General features: G+C 43.9%; 1 pseudogene; it reads right to left on the bottom strand.

The window, feature by feature from the left end:
- Nucleotides 1–12,222: 12,222 nt before the first annotated feature.
- LOC126177867 (5S ribosomal RNA) lies at nucleotides 12,223–12,340 on the bottom strand (annotated as a pseudogene).
- Between the last annotated feature and the right edge of the window lie 1,237 nt (nucleotides 12,341–13,577).

Here is a 13,577-nt window from a genome sequence, read left to right as displayed (position 1 = left end):
CTCCTTTTGCACTTGAAGGTCCGTCTCTCCTGCCATCTAGTGGCCATGTTTCACATTACTTATAGGTATCTCGATCCTTTGATCAGATATTGTGCATCCAAGTTTCGTCTCTGTTGAGATTTTGTATACAGAATTTACATCTCCTCAATCGAATTTTTGAGCACTGCAAAAATGGTTCAAATGGCTCTAAGCACTATGGGACTTAACTTCCGAGGTCAGCAGTCCCCTAGACTTAAAACTACTTAAACCTAACTAACCTAAGGACAATACACACATCCATGCCAGAGGCAGGATTCGAACATGCGACCGTAGCAGCAGCGCGTTTCCGGACTGAAGCGCCTAGAACCGCTCGGTCACAAAGACCGGCCTTGAGCACTTACTTACACCAGTCGAGTGAAGCCTCTTTTTCAGCTTCGGAATCTATCGATTCAATGTTCGTGCAAGATAGTGCATAAGGAGGGCACTGCCCCACAGTAGGTCAGTCTTGTTCCGGCAGCATCTACGTTATCTGTAACAGCCGATTTTGGTAGGTCTTCAGGAACTTCATCCTTGATGGGAGCACGACCACGATCGCGACGAAGTTTTACAAACGAGCTATAAATAGTCTATTCTGAAGCTGAACGAAAAGCTTCGAGGCGTTGTTGTTGAGTTCGGTCTTCATGAAAATAGCAAAAAATTGTCCAACGGAAAACTTCAGACGGAATTTCAGTGTTTCACGACCCTTGTTCTTTAAAGTGTGTGTGTGTGTGTGCACACGCGTGCGAGCGCGCATTTGCGCGTGTTTGTCTGCATGAAGGAACAACATCAATATGAGTCGTTCGAGATTTGAATTCTAACACATGTCTGCAGCAGAGTTAAATTTATTACACTTTTGTGAGTATGAATTATTGTTTATCCTCTGGAAAATCACCTTGAAAGCCACGTAAAATGTGTGTTAACAAAAGCACGAAAGCCGTCTGACGACGAATTATATCAATTCGAAACCGATAACTGTACTTTTTTCAGTAAAGAAACAGAAAACCCATTTGTGGCAGGCTACGGCTGTACACCATCACATCACATAACAGCCAAGCTTTCCAGTGCTGCTGATCAGTTTCTGTGAAACATTTCACAGCGTAACAATACAGTCCTGGGTATAAAGATAGAAATAAAATAGAAAAAATATCGCGAGGTAATGCGCCTCGACAGATATTATGATATTAACGCGAGCGATCATAATGGCATTTCTGGAGCATGATAAGTGGCATAAAATGTTCATATCATATTCACCATAAGCGTAAAGCGCACAATAAATGTAAAACAGCTTGAAACTTATCACCACTGCTGATGACTTTGATCACTGAAGAAACAACGGAAAAACTGGGGAAAAAAATCATAATTGGGATAGCTATGAATAACGGGAACAGATATCCATGCAGATTCACGGACGCCAGAAACGTTTTGGCTGCAATTCTGGAAGACTTAGAACAAATGTGAAGTAGGATGAACGCGTTATGTAACATTAATTTCATCTAATGGTTAACATGTAAGACAAGCAGAAAATAAACCTTTCGAAACATTGTTAACGATGCCGGAGATAGCAGATATGCAGATACCATTATCAAAAGGTATGTGAGGTTCGATCAGTAAGTCCTTGTAATAGTTTATACGTCCAACCGTCACTTTTTTCTCATGATTTACTTGCCCCTGTGGTATTTAAACAATGATGACCATATTGGATACTTTCCTTGTTGCCGGATGCTGACTAGTTTAGTTGTGCTTTGGTGTGTTCAGTGTGTTTTCACTTGTAAGAAAAGCACAAGGAAGAATTTATATTCAGATTTGTTTTAGGAACATAATAAAATGCAGAAACTCATTGGATGTGATGAATTTTCCTGTGACGAATCTTCTGGGAATAGAAATAAGTAGTAAAAACGTTTCCAAGATGGACATGTAGTTGTTAAAGAGGACGAGCATTCTGAACGCCCCAGTTACAACGTAAAAAAAATAAAGAAAAAGTTATCAGTTGTCATCGAATTGCGCAGCACAGAGGTTGTTGTTGACGTTGTGTTGTATGCAGGTCATTATAAATAAATTTTAGAATGTTTTGAAGCTAAACCCAATGCCGTACGAACACTTTTCTCAGTTGGTGAACAGCATCCCGACGACTTAGCACTACACAAACGAATATAACTGGTGCTGAGACGTGATCGTATGAATATGACATAGCAACTAAGCTCTTGTCATCTCAATGGAAGCTGTCTCAAGGAGAAGAGCTAACAAACACGTAAATTTAGACAGAAATTAAATGATTTAAACCTATGTTCTTGAATTTCGAAAGCGTAGTTTTCAACGAGTTATTGCCATTAGATATCGCGGCCAATAATGGGCACTGTCCGTATCTTCTATGTGGTTTGTGTGTACAGTAGGTCTGCCTAGTACAACAGTGAATGATTAGAGGGATCCTATATGGTATACTGTCACATTAAAGAGACTTATACAGGTGGAAAAGAAAACATAGGTCCAGAGTTAAAAAATTATTCAAATGGCTCTAAGCACTATGGGACTTAACATCTGAGGTCGTCAGTCCCCTAGATTTAGAACTACTTGAACCTAACTAACCTAAGGACGTCACACACATCCACGCCCGAGGCAGGATTCGAACCTGCGACCATAGCAGCAGCGCGGTTCCGGGTCTAGAGTTAGGGAGATGCAGAATAAAACGCTTTGGCTATCAAGAATACATCCTCTGGAGCGTGTTTCCGTGTTGGCCTCGAGGCTGCTACGAACTTCTTGTGAAAGGGCGTTCCATTCCTTACCCAGTGCGGTTGGCAACTGCTGGATCTTCATTGGTGGATGCGGACGTGCTTCAGCACGTCTTCTCAACGCATCTCACATGTGCTCGATGGGATTTAAATCGGGGGAACAGGAAGGCCAGTCCATTGGCTCGATATCCTCTCGTTACAAGACCACCTCCACCTGCACATGTGTAGTTTTGCAGGACAGTACGCCCATGCAACATTCTGCTTCCTCACAACACGTGGATCACCAAAACGATCATGTTCGACAATGTTCCTGGGTGCATTACGTACGAGGGTCACTCCAAAAGAAATGCACACTATTTTTTTTTAAATCCATCTTTTATTCTACATGTTTGAAAGTTTTACAGCGTATAGATACATCCTTTAGGAACAATATTTTCATTTCTCCACATAATTTCCATCCCTCTCAACTGCCTTACGACACCTTGGAACCAGCGCCAGTATACCCGCACGGTAAAATACTGGACCAACATGTTGGAGCCACTGTTTGGCAGCGTGCACAAGGGAGTCATCATCTTCAAACCTTGTTCCACGAAGAGAGTCTTTCAGTTTCCCAAAGAGATGATAGTCACATGGAAACAGGTCAGGACTGTAAGGCGGGTGTTTCACTGTTGTCCATCCGAGTTTTGTGATGGCTTCCACGGTTTTTTGACTGACATGTGGCCGTGCATTGTCGTGCAACAGCAAAACATCCTGCTTTTGCCGATGTGGTCGAACACGACTCAGTCGAGCTTGAAGTTTCTTCAGTGTCGTCACATATACATCAGAATTTATGGTGGTTCCACTTCGCATGATGTCCACAAGCAAGAGTCCTTCGGAATCGAAAAACACCGTAGCCATAACTTTTACAGCAGAAGGTGTGGTGTTGAATTTTTTTTTCTTGTGTGAATTTGCGTGATGCCACTCCATTAATTGCCTCTTCGTCTCTGGTGAAAAATGATGGAGCCATGTTTCATCACCTGTCACAATTCTTCCAAGAAATTCATCTCCACCATTCTCGTATTGTTCCAAAAGTTCGCTGCATACCGTTTTTCTTGTTTTTTTGTGAGCCACTGTCAACCACCTGGGAACCCACCTGGCACAAACCTTTTTTAAAGCCAACACTTTCAGTATTCTGCAAACACTTCCTTCCCATATCCCAACGTAGCGTGACAATTCGTTCAGTGTGTGATGCGCCTGTCAGCAGTCACCAATTCGTTAACTCTCTGCACATTGTCTGTAGTGTGTGCAGTACGAGGCCTGCCGCTGCGAGGACAATCCTCAATATTGCCGTGCCCGCTTTCATCACGTAACCTGCTTGCCCACGGACTAACCGTACTGCGATCGACAGCAGCATCTCCATACACCTTTTACAACCTCTTGTGGATGTTTTGCCACTGTCTCGTTTTCACAGCACAGGAATTCTATGACAGCACGGTGCTTCTGACGAACGTCAAGTGTAGCAGCCATCTTGAAGACATGCTGTGACGGCGCTACTCACGGGAACAGGTTGAACTAAGTTTGAAAACAAGCTGAAAGGATGTATCTATACACTGTAAGACTTTCACACATACAGAATGAAAACTGTATTTTTACAAAAATAGTGCGCATTTATTTTGGAGTGACCCTCGTATTTCCACCCCCCCCCCCCCTATAATAGTACATCCAGAATCACTACTAAGACTGAACTGCTCTCATTGAGAAGTGCATACGAACCCACTGGTCGTTGGTCCAGGCTGTGTCCTTGGAGTCGATGTGCCGGTGTCAACGGAACACATAGTACTGGTCGCCGGGCAAACAGACCACATCCACAAAGACAGTGCTGCCAAAGCAGAGTTACTAAACACAACCTTCCGAAATGCCTTCACAAAAGAAGACGAAGTAAATATTCCAGAATTTGAATCGAGAACAGCTGTCAACATGAGTAACGTAGAAGTAAATATCCTCGGAGTAGTGAAGCAACTCATATCACTTAATAAAAGCAAGTTTTCTGGTCCAGACTGTATACCAATTAGGTTCCTCTCGGAGTATGCTGATGCATTAGCTCCGTACTTAACAATCATACACAACCGTTCGCTCGACGAAAGATCCGTACCCAAAGTCTGGAAAGTTGCTCAGGTCACACCAATATTCAAGAAAGACAGCAGGAGTAATCCAATAAATTACAGGCCCATATCGTTAACGTCGATATGTAGCCGGATTTTAGAACTTATATTGTGTTCGAACATTATGAATTACCTCGAAGAAAACAGTCTATTGACACACAGTCAAAATGGGTTTAGAAAACATCGTTCCTGTGAAACACAACTAGCTCTTTATTCACATGAAGTGCTGAGTGCTATTGGAAAGGGATTTCTCATCGATTTCGTATTTCTGGATTTCCGAAAGGCTTTTGACACTGTACCACACAAGCGGCTCGTAGTGAAACTGCGTGCTTATAGAATATCGTCTCAGTTATGAGACTAGATTTGTGATTTCCTATCAGAGAGGTCACAGTTCGTAGTAATTGACGGAAAGTCATCGAGTAAAACAGAAGTGATTTCAGGCATTCCCGAAGGTAGTGTTACAGGCCCTTTGCTGTTGCTTATCTATATAAACGATTTGGTAGACAATCTGAGCAGCGGTTTTCGGTTGTTTGCAGATGACGCTGTCGTTTATCGACTAGTAAAGTCATCAGAAGATCAAAACAAACTGCAAAACGATTTGGAAAAAATATTTGAATGGTGAGAAAAGTGGCAGTTGACCCTAAATAACGAAAAGTGTGAGGTCATCCACATGAGTGCTAAAAGGAACTCGTTAAACTTCGGTTACACGAAAAATTCAGTCTAATGTAAAAGCCATAAATTCAACTAAATACCTAGGTATTACAATTACGAACAACTTAAATTGGATGGAACACGTAGAAACTGTTGTGGGGAAGGCTAACCAAAGACTGAATTTTATTGGCATGACACTTAGAAAATGTAACGAAGGAGACTACACTTGTCCGTCCTCTTTTAGAATACTGCTGCGCCGTGTGGGATTCTTATCAGATAGGACTGATGGAGTACATCGAAAAAGTTCAAAGAAAAGCAGCACGTATTGTATCGTCCATATATATGGGAGAGAGTGTCACAGAAATGATACTGGATTTCGGCTGGAAATCGTTAAAAGAAAGGCGTTTTTCGCTGCGACATTGTCACGAAGTTCCAATCACCAACTTTCTCCTCCGAATGCGAAAATATTTTGTTGACACCGACTTACATAGGGAGTAACGATCACAAAGATAAAATAAGGGAAATCAGAGCTCGTACGGAAAGATATAGGTGTTCATTCTTCCCGCGCTAAACGAGATTGGAATAATAGAGAATTGTGAAGGTGGTTCGATGAAACCTCTGCCAGACACTTAAATGTGATTTGCAGAGTATCCATGTAGATGTAGATGTAGATCCATGCAGTCGATGTGCCACTGCGCAGAGTGAGATTGCGTGCTTTGCAGTCCTTTTAAATGTGGTCGCTACTGCATCCGCTGTTTGACGTGTGTCGCTTCTTGCCTGTTGCCCAGTGCAGCAGTCATCTGCTGCTCTAGCTGAGTATGGTCGACCACTACTCTCCCTCGGGCAGAAATGAATGTGGTTCGGAATGCTCCCTACGCGCGTGAAACAATGCTCTGAGCAGTACCAAATTCTGGGCTACAATCGTCACACTTCGTCTTTTTTCCTGTTTCCAGATGAGTATTCCCGGCGTGAAGTCACTCAGATGCTGTCTCGGGATCATTTTATAATGAAAAACACCACCACAGTGCGACACAGCTGCTCGTTGATTGGCACACACTGCCTTTCCCCGTTCCTTCACTGCCTCGTTGTTCGGGGCCAGAACCATTTGGCCTTATAGTTACTCATAATGCGGCGCCCAACTCTTTGTGCACGGATGGGAGACCTCTGGCAACATATTCCCGCACTTCCATTCATTTCCACATAGTAGCCGATGTGTTACCTTACTATGAATGGAAAATCACCTACAGTCACAAATATTCTCGTTTTATTACATACACGATGCATTTCAGACCATATGGATCCATCGTCAGCTGTAACTCGTCTTAATGCATGATTTATTTTTATCTTGAATGAGGTGAAATGGATATTTCTGTCATGAAAAGGTTTGATGTTAGGTTATGAATTTCATTACTTTATATCTATCAACAACAAAAAAATGTTCAAATGTGTGTGAAATCTTATGGGACTTAACTGCTAAGGTCATCAGTCCCTAAGCGTACACACTACTTAACCTAAATCATCCTAAGGACAAACACACACACCTATGCCCGAGGGAGGACTCGAACCTCCGTCGGGACCAGCCTTCAACCGCTGGGTTAATCTCACGCGGCTTATATCTATCATTCTTCAGTTTTGCTAAGCAGTTTATTTCATTCAACGGTCGACTTCAACGGTCAGTGGAGACCTATCCCAGATTTCTCAGTATGTCACTAGATCCAGTTACAGGTACCTACCGAAGTTAGTCCTACCTACCTTCCATGAAGTCGTCTACATTCTCTTTTATTACGAGGAATCCATTCAGAAACTGCCTCAGAACCGCTTCAACCTGTGTCTCTGGCTTGATACCACACCCATCTTTATTTCGATTTCTTAATAATCACTGCAGAATCCTCAGCTTCTGCCTTTTCTCTTGCACATTTATTCATTATACACAATCTTTGCGTTATCCTCAAAGTACCTCTTTCCTTAAGTCACTGAACACTCTTCAGTATTTGGATTACTTGCAGTCTGAGTTCCACCTCTTACTAATTCTTTTATTCGCATATGCAGTCGCAAAAAAACAACAACAAAAAACAACAAAAACACAAATAAAAGGCGGTTAATATGTGATCCACTCACGTGTTTATCTTCTTCTTTCCAGCATCGTCAGTTAAGAAGCATTATTCCAGATTGCAGGAAAATGTTTTGGCGAATGGAGCCAAATTGCCTATCCTTGCTTGTGGGGCGCGGACAACACTTTCCTGATGCGATCAGTGTGTGCTACACAGAGCCTTGGAACTTACTAACATTTTTGTAGCTCCTATTCAGACAACCTGTTTACAAGTTCTGGCCCCATCTTGATGCTTTTTATTCCTGATATTGATTACCAAAGCCTACGTGCCTAAATATCCCAAAATTAATAGCTGAGAATAGATGCATGGAACGCATATGGAAGGCGGCGATTCCTTCTCCGTTTCGTTGCGCACAGAGAAGTGATGCTCACGACATATTTATGGCGATCTTTTAGGAATTTTGGCTGTTTTTTCGTTGCCGTCGCACAAAAAGAACGCCTTATCTCTGCAATGCTCATAAAGTCCCTGAAACGCAGTTTTAATGGCGAAAACCATCAATATTGTTCAGTCGCCTACTTATCAATCCCATAGGGATTCTGAAGTTAAATCAGGTCATGATCAATGTTATGAGCAAACATTTTTTCCAACTTTACAGACATATGGAACCGGTAGTAACACTGATATACGGTACAACAAGAAGTACCCTCTTTCATGCGCTACGTAGTGATTCGCCGAGTACAGATTTTGACGCCGATCTACGACTGTGGGTTGTTACATAACGAGAAACAAGGTGCACTGCTTTGAAATGAAGTTCTTAGTATCGGGAACTTTCGACTCTACGGCTGCAAACTTTTATTGAACTGATGTGAACTAAACTTAATGCAGGAAAGAAGAAACGAAGGTTTTCTTGTCCGCCGTGCGATGCCTGAGGCAGCGATAAATGTCTGGTGGCGCATTTGGCAGAATACAAGGCCGACTGCCACCCAATTACGCTGTGCAACTTTTCGCTCAAGGTGAAGTGTTAGTTTGCGCCTAACAAAGACTGCAGGCGTCTACCGCTGATCTCATTAAAACAAAGAACTCTGCTTGAGAGCCTCCGGATTCTGATGCCAGACATCACAGCGAACAGATGAGGACACCTGCAGCTTCCCGGAGAAGAAAACAGAGTACAATTTTGTTTGAAGTCGATCTGACCTGCGCACGTTTCGTACGGATACAACTCAAAAGCAATGCCTACACAATCATATTTTTTATTTCTCGATTCCAGGCAAGCATGTAGTGAGATTGCAATCATCATGTGTCCAACCATTTTAAGACAAACACCTTACCTTTCTGTTAAATTGGCTGTGTATGAGTGTGTGTGTGTTTCCAGCAGTATGTGTGTGTGTGTGTGTGTGTGTGTGTGTGTGTGTGTGTGTGTGTTTCCAGCCCATTCTTAACAAAGATGCCGTGATACACGAAAAAGTAAAGCCCCACCTGAAATACGGTTCATAGTAATTTAGTTATGTCACTTGTAAAACAAAGTGATATGGTGTATAGGCTTTTTGAATTTCAGTGTTTCTCTCGTCGGAGAAGGGTGGGGAGGAAAAGGGAAGATTACTGCAAATCGTAGGAAGAAAAGAAAATATTCACAGAAAGTGTATGGGTAGTTTCCAGAAGACATGGCCGGTATGGATCGGTTGGCGAAATAATAATTCAATTCAGATTTCAGTTCTGAGAGTTATGTTATGATGCATTAATTGTGGCGCGCTTTAGTTAGGATGGGCAAAAGCCTCAGTGGGATTTTTGGAATATCTTCTTTATCGGCAGCCAGGATAGAATGGGAGCCCAGCAGGGAAGTGTACAGGTACAGCATTTATGGCACCCCATTCATCTCTCTCCCTCTTCTCTGTCACCTCCACTATGACCCCTCGGGTATAAGTTCTCTGTAGATTATACATGCAATAATAAGAACATTCTGCGGCCTGAGTGGCCGAGCGGTTCTAAGCGCTACAGTCGGGAACCGCGTGACCGCTACGGTCGCAGGTTCGAATCCTGCCTCGGGCATGGATGTGTGTGATGTCCTTAGGTTAGTTAGGTTTAAGTAGTTCTAAGTTCTGGGGGACTGATGACCTCAGAAGTTAAGTCCCTTAGCGCTCAGATCCATTTGAACCAAGAACATTCTGCCCACAATTTCCTCACGTAAAAAGTCGTAAACCACACGTAACAAATGTAGTGCTGGTGATGATGACCTACAGTATCAATATTAATCTGACTGACAATGTTATTAAAGTGACAGAGTGGCGTGCCGCCTCTCAGAAGATCGAAGTGTTAAATGATTTTGTGGAGTGGTTTTGTAACTCGCGAAACCTATGGGTCAGTTGGTCGCTAGTGTGGTTGAGGTGGAAAGTGACGGACTCTCAGCGATGGAGTTTGTGTTTTAAAGTGGGTATCATTTCAGAAGTCGGTAGTTTGTGATCGTTGTAAATAACGGGAGTTTTTTCCGCCACAGAAATCCTACACAGCATTCGAAAGTGCGTTTGCACGCATGTGCATCAAACTCTACTTTTCTTGAAGAGTGTTGCGAATTTGTGAGCTTGACGTCAGAGCAGAGCGTCGTTCCATTGTTTAGATGGAGGAAGTGTTAGATAAAAGTAACAGCCTTGTCTGTGATTAACTGATACTAATAAATTAGGTTAGAATAAAGAACAGATGACGTTGTCAGTGCCGGGCACTGACGTCAGCAGAATCTGTTTCTCGATAGAAGCCCTTTCTTAAACTTACCATCTTAGCGTTAATGCGTTGAAATGACAATGAATTCCGAGTATGAAAGAACATACTTCCGTGGAACAATACACATCATTGGACGGCTGAAAACATAATTTATTCGTGTTTTAAATGAAACTGAAGAAGAGGACTGCAATACGAACACTTCGCTAAGACTAACCCGTCTGGCAGATGCTGGCTTCAGTTTTTCGGCGTAATGGCGTCTCCCTGTATTCTAACCTCCTTGACGCCAATAAATGTCTTATGTTTTCGAGCAAGTTTGTTTGTGTGCGGCTTTTCCTTATTGATAGTTGGAGGTGGGGTGTGATCTGTAGCTGCTGTACAGTCTTCGAATGTCGTAGTCTTCCTCAAAGTGGTTGTATCGCTACAGAGATTTAATTACTGAGATTGGATTAAGGAGAAGTTGAACGCTTTCGACGGTCGGCGTGGCCGAGCGGTTCTAGGCGCTTCATTGTGGAACCGCGCGACCGCTACGGTCGCAGGTTCGAATCCTGCCCCGGGCATGGATGTGTGTGATGTCAGTAGGTTAGTTAGGTTTAAGTAGTTCTAAGTTCTAGGGGACTGATGACCTCCGATGTTAAGTCCCATAGTGCTCAGAGCCATTTGAACCATTTTTTGAACGCTTTCTACGGTCAAATCGAGCCTGGCGGCTCTTCTTTATATTGTTTTGATGGCATACCAATGCTGAAAATTAATGTGGATACCTCACTAAGCATCTCCGATCGAATCCTCGGAGCAGCACGTAGCGTATTTCACCTCGCACGCCACACATCGCCCGGAGTCTGACGATTCTGTCTGCGCTGGCGAGTGGAATTTCGCAAGACGCTAAGGAAATTTCGAGGACGGATAAGCGAATTATTTCAGGTGGAGCTCTAAATTATCGCAGCATAATTTCTTTATTCTTGATGAGGTGCCTCCAGAGGTCAATAATACGAATTCACGTTCCTAAAATAAAACACTTTCAGCTGTACACAAACTCTTACAGAAGCACTGCCGGTTTCGTGATTTCAAATTACATACGTCAGTAAACATTTATGCCCGGATACGGTTAATAATAACTTTGTGTTCTGCCTTACGGCAGGCCTTGTCATGTGGGAAGCCTCGCCAGAGAGGTGCAACAAAAAATGGTTCAAATGGCTCTGAGCACTATGGGATTTAACAGCTATGGTCATCAGTCCTGATGAGTCCCCTAACCAACCTAAGGACAGCACACAAAACGCAGTCATCACGAGGCAGAGAAAATCCCTGACCCCGGCGGGAATCGAACCCGGGAACCCGGGCGCGGGAAGCGAGAACGCTACCGCAGGACCACGAGCTGCGGACAGAGGTGCAACGCATGAGCGTCTAGGGAAGTGGTGGTTTCCCGTTGCGTTCCACTGATGATAATGATGAAATGATAATGAGAACAACACAACACCCAGTCCCTGAGCGGAGAAAATCTCCGACCCATCCGAGAATCGAACGTGGGCCTCTTGGCGTGACAGACCGCCGCGCTGACCACTCAGCTATCGGGGTGGACCGGATACGGTTAGGAGGGGGGCTAAAAGTGAATTGTGACGCCCCGCTTGTTATGGGTAACTATTTCATTTTGAGAAGGTTGAGACGTCCTCCTTCCTGTATCAGGGCTTACATGTTGTACTGAAGTGTGTAAAGCTGAAGATAAAAAAAGCACTCCGTCTTAAGGCCACGAGTGGCCTACCGGGACCATACGACCGCCGTGTCATCCTCAGTGGAGGATGCGGATAGGAGGGGCGTGTGGTCAGCACACCGCTCTCCCGGTCGTTATGACGGTATTCTTGGCCGAAGCCGCTACTATTCGGTCGAGTAGCTCCTCAATTGGCATCACGAGGCTGACTGCACCCCGAAAAATGGCAACAGCGCATGGCGGTCTGGATGGTCACCCACCCAAGTGCAGACCACGCCCGACAGTGCTTAACTTCGGTGATCTCACGGGAACCGGTGTAGCCATTGCGGCACGACCGTTGCCAAATCTGAATATAATTGAAAGCAATTTGAAACCACGAAACCGGTCGTATTCCTGTGGAAGTTCATATACAGCTGAAGCAGGTTCATTTCAGAAACATGGATTGTTTCAACTGCGGTTACCCTCAACAGAACACTATAAATGTGAATGTCAAAGAAACCGACACAGCTCTTATTTCAGGTGCTGCACTGGTTTAACGTTCACATCCGTTAACTGTTTCTTAGTTTCCGTCCTAACTTACAGTATAGTTCTATAGAACCTGGACGAAGCTCGGACTCACGGTGATGACGTTTCACGTTCGCCAGGGTGCTGAAAAGTCGAGCTGAGGACGGTAGTGGAGTGGCGGCTGGTCTGCGGCGTTCGTTACCTGCCCGTGTCGTGCCCCTGGGTAATTGGCGTGTGGTGTTCCGCCGTGTCACGGCGGCCGTGAGCTCGTCTGCCTTCTGCCGCCTGCCGCCTGCTGCTTACGTAATTGTTTTCAGAGGGCGACCTTCACCGTGAGGCCGCGGCGGCTGCGACAGAGCCGCACCTGGCCGCGTGACCGGCCCGGCTCGCAGATAGCTCCGTCTCTGTGCGAAATTGTGACAGCTCCAGTCGGGCCTGGGGACCTTCCCGTACCATCAGAGTATCGATACCTAGTTGCTGACTATAATACTCAGGTCGTTCTGCGATACTGCTCATACGAGTACTTCAAAAGTGTCGATACATACTGATATCGACACTTTTCTTAATTTTTATGTAAATGAAGTAATCCTGAAGATATATGATATTTTACTTGACAAGATTTTAAACATGGATGAAACAGCAACTGTTCAAATTCTTCACGGTAAATGATAACAGCCAAACAGTTGCGGGATGAAGATCTATTAAAATCCTTGACCACGGTTTCGGTATAGCTAAATATACCACCATCAGAAGTAAAATACACTAAAATCACATCCTGCAGAGGAGATACATAAACCATTTGTGCCAAATAAGTCGTCAGTAGTTAAAATGTCGTCTCCATTTATACAACATAATTATGGACAGAGGGTCGATGCGAACACAGCATGACATCATTACCTGTGTTCACTGGCGAAGTACTGATGCTATGCTGTGTTCGCATCGACCCTCTGTCCACAATTATGTTGTATAAATGGAGACGATATTTTAACTACTGACGACACCTTTGGCGCAATTGTTTTATGTATCTCCACTGCATGATGTGATTTTAGTGTATTTTACTTGTGATGAAGGTGTA

The sequence above is a fragment of the Schistocerca cancellata genome, chromosome 3, assembly GCF_023864275.1.
Source record: "Schistocerca cancellata isolate TAMUIC-IGC-003103 chromosome 3, iqSchCanc2.1, whole genome shotgun sequence".
In the NCBI taxonomy this organism is placed as follows: Eukaryota; Metazoa; Arthropoda; class Insecta; order Orthoptera; family Acrididae; genus Schistocerca; species Schistocerca cancellata.
Note: the sequence above shows the minus strand (reverse complement) of the source record. Positions and strands in the feature narration are given on the sequence as shown.